Source organism: Dermacentor variabilis, chromosome 3, assembly GCF_050947875.1.
Source record: "Dermacentor variabilis isolate Ectoservices chromosome 3, ASM5094787v1, whole genome shotgun sequence".
NCBI lineage: Eukaryota > Metazoa > Arthropoda > Arachnida > Ixodida > Ixodidae > Dermacentor > Dermacentor variabilis.
Window position 1 is genome coordinate 234,622,505 of NC_134570.1, and position 4,199 is coordinate 234,626,703.

General features: G+C 44.9%; 1 long non-coding RNA gene across 1 annotated transcript; it reads left to right on the forward strand.

Annotated features, from left to right (window-relative positions):
* Positions 1-686: 686 nt before the first annotated feature.
* On the forward strand, positions 687-3,402 carry LOC142576735 (uncharacterized). Its single transcript, XR_012826949.1, has 4 exons — positions 687-900; positions 1,000-1,179; positions 1,375-1,510; positions 2,008-3,402. It is a non-coding gene; the product is annotated as an uncharacterized LOC142576735 (long non-coding RNA).
* Positions 3,403-4,199: the final 797 nt, after the last annotated feature.

Here is a 4,199-nt window from a genome sequence, read left to right on the forward strand (position 1 = left end):
GTATGAGATGAAATTGCTTGACTAACAGCTACGTGCTTTTTGGGCTGCGCTAAAAAATTCACAGCTGGAATATTCTGCAAGTCTGGATTTTTTAAAAAATAATGGAAGCACGTAGAGCTATACAGGAGATTTAGCTGGAATTACCAGTTTTCTGCATGTGATGCACCACACTGCTTTCACAGAAGTGTCGTAAAAAAAGCCAGCTCACATTTTCATGATTATGGACTGCTTGGGTTGTTTCTGAATATGAAAGAGGTTACTACTAAGTAAATATATTGACACGTGTACTTATCTTTATCGGGCGACCACGTTTCGCCGCTTAACAAATGTAATCGCACAGCGAGGGACGCGCCTGCATGTATCCGACGTTTCTGGAAAGTTATCGATGCTTCTACCCGGCTGTCTGTTGTCGCCGAACCTTGTGTTATCTGATTTCATCGCTTGACGCGAATGGTGTAGAACTTTGTAGAAGGCATGCGGGTCCCAACGATTAGTCTGGAACATTCGATGACTGCTGCATAAAAGCCGACGCGCTTGACCCACTGATCAGATTTTCGACGATCGCCGAGCGTGTTCGCCGCTATCGTTGCGCTATAGGCCTCGAGCGCTGCTGTTTCAAATCAGACCTGCAGCGCCACTGCGGCGGCGGCTGGCGAAATGTCCCTGTTCCATCCGCACAGCCGCGCCTAGCCGCAGCAGGTGGACGATGGCCCCTAGCAACGCAAGCGTGTGTACACGGCGAAAACAGTCGACCTCTATCTACTGTTGCGTGTGCGGATGTCATAACAGCTACAAGAACACGGCAGGAAAACTGCCGAAGGTGCAGTTTTATCACTTTCCTTGGAAATCGTACGAGGCTGATCGGCGACAACGTTGGATCGCTGCCGTTCGGCGCACCCGGTAAGCAAGCGCGTCATGTCTTCGCGCGGTTTCTATCGCTTTCTCTCAAGGTAATATTAACACATTGTTGGTTCCCTTGTTTTCTTTTATTATTTTTAGCCCGAATGGAGATTTGTGGCAGCCAGTGCAACGCAGGACAGTCATCTGCAGCGCTCACTTTGTCGGTAACAAAGCGAGCACGATTGCCGGCCATCCCGCCTATGTGCCAACTGTGTTTCCGCCGTGTTACAAAAGAAGTGATGCAGTACTACCGGCATCAAAGCTCGACAGATATAAGAGGTGAGTGTTATTAATAGAAAGGTTATCCGTGAAGTGGTTAGAATAGGCTGTGAAAAAAATTGCTGCGATGCTACAGTTCTTTACGACTTTGAAGCGCGGCTGAACCGATAGTTCAAAGAAATTGTTGCGCCTCCATGAAAACTGAAAATGTATTGCAGTATTCATTAAGCGAGCTTACAGCTGTTTTTTTTATAGGGTTCAGCGACGTCGCGCAGTGCTTCAAGCGCCGACATCCAAGAGTGCAATCACGGCGACTGCAGAGAACTCCTCGACTGACTTCGCCGACGAAATCATTGCATTACCGGAAGAAACGGGCACATCCGCATCCGTGGTGAGCAGACGTGTTATATGTTTATTATTATCACGAGAGACTAGCCTTCAGGCGTGTTTCGTTTGCGTCAGTGGCCGAGCCAGAAATTTTGGACGAGGCACGCCCTTGACACGGAATAGGTGCTGGGTAGACAGATGTTTACCTCTCGTGCTCGGTGTCCCAAAGTAAACAGAAAAAAAAATATTTGGGAGTGACACTTGCCCTGATGTACCACCCTCAGGCCACACCCCAGTTTACTGGAAGCACTGTGTTGTGTCTCAATTCAAGCAGTGTTTCGAGGCATTTCATTTCATGCACCAATGATCATAAGTGGTCCTAATGGCAGGGAACATGTATTCGATCGCGACTCCACTTAACTAATATCTCATCACTCAATTATTCCTGTCAACCAAGACATTATTCTTTTGCTTGAGATTAACGCAACATTTCAATGCGTTCAAGTTCTTCCCAAGCACTTAAAACAAAGCTTGACGAGATGCTTTTCTACAACTTTTCAGATGACCCAGACAGATGCAGACTTTAACGGAGGTGTTTGCACTCTGTTCCTCTCTGTGACAGCAGAAGGCGCCGCATCTACACAAGTTTGCCATACCAGCATTGTTGAGAAAGGTGTACAAGCAAGTGCCTCTGTGAGATCGACAGCTATCGGACCGAACGAGCGCAGCTGTGCATTTCTTGGCTACAATTCTCTGATCCAGAGAAAGGATGCCTTTCGTGAACTGTGTGGTGTTAGCGCAAACGTCTTTTCTCTGTTATTGTCTGTGCTTTCACCCATTGTTGTGAGAGAAGTGGACGTGCCGATTTTCCAGAAGTTGTCCATATTCCTGATGAAAATGAAGCTGGGCGTTTCATTCGCCAGCATTGCAGTGCTTTTTGGCCTTCATCGCACGACAGTTAGCCGCATATTCTACTTTGTATTAACTAATCTGTTAAATGCAATGCAGAAATGGATACCGGAGCCATCGCTTGGAGCAGTACAAGCCACGATGCCCACATGTTTTAAGCTGCACTTCCCACGCTGCCGCTACATAATTGATTGCACAGAGCTTCGCACAGAAGAACCACCCACCACAGAACAGAAACGTGCCCTGTTTTCGCATTGCAAAGGTGGCTACACGTTGAAGTTTTTGATAGGTATATTGCCAAATGGAACAGTCACCTTTGTGTCACAGGCGTATGGTGGCCGCACCTCAGACGCTCACATTACACTGGAGTCAGGGTTTCTTGATCGCATAGAACCAGGAGATGTTATTTTAGCGGACAAGGGTTTCCCTGGAATTAAAGCACCCACTGAAAGCCATAAGGGAATTATTGTGCTACCACCATTTTCGAAAGGAAATGTTCAATTCACCCATGAAGAGCTGGAGCAAACCTATCATGTCGCACAAGTGCGTATACATGTTGAAAGAGCTATACAGAGACTGAAAATGTTTGGCATAGTGAATTCAAGGGTGCCTATTGATCTGATTCCCCACATGAGTGACATAATGCGGATGTGCTGCATTCTTGCGAACCTTCAGCCACCCATTATTGAGCCAAGTAATCCAGACACAGAGTTAGTTTGAATGCTCATTTTGATAAATTTGTTGGGCGAAAAAGCAGCCTTTTGAATATGCTGGGCTGAGGCTGACATCACTGAATGTTTGTCTACTATGCATGCTTAGTTGTAATGGTTCCAAAAGAGCACTTAGGTCGTTCTCTCAGTGGCTAAGCCAACCTTTTCTTCAATGTTTAAGCTGCAGGTGATAATGGCGCATACACGTTGGCTTATGGGGAATGCAGCATAGCAGCAGCTGTAGCGGCACTGGCATGGTGTTTTTTTGTATAATAAGTTGGCACGTGATGTGATGGATGGTAAATACAAATACATTTTAAAAATTACGATTTTCTGTGGTTCATTTTAAATTCACATACGTTGGTACCTGCACGTGAGCTGAGAGTGGAAGCTTCTCAAAAGCCATGTCAATTACTGCAAATGAAAAAAATGTCGTGCATCTTTCAAGGTACAGTAATTGTACGACAGTCATATTGACACTAAACTGTGAAACTAAACTAGATATCTAGCACAACATTACTGCCGAGGAGTGTTGATAATCCAGAGCCTGAATGACATGCATGTTTCTGTAGAAGTTTTTATTGTAAAGTGTCACAATACCGACATTCCTGTGGAGGCACAATACAGAAACTCTTGTATGGAAATTTAGATGAACATTGAAACACAATACAAATGAAAGTCAGGGCCACCACTCGTACCCAGCTGTGAGACGTTTGTAAATATGTTTAAAGAGACAAAAATATTGCACCAGAAAAACATTTGAAGTATTAGCACAGACATCTCCAACACACAGTCAATTATATACCGGTCTGTTGTAAGCACACGGGAGCATTTGTTTGAAAGTATAGCAGCAATTCACATGAATATTGGCAAACACATTACTGTGTTTTTACTACTACAGAGTGGCACTGCTGGCACTAGCCGTGCATGGTTGCATAATAAAGCTACAAAGGCATACTGACAAAATGTATTATTCCCTATTGGACTTAGCAAAAGTATAAACTAAAATCCCAGGGTCTGGGGTATGTGCTCTGCCAGGACACACAAAAATGCAAACAAACAAATGCTCTGAATCGGTGACTAGACTACTATTCATTTACGGAAGCTCTTGTACGCTGCAATGTCAGTACTGCC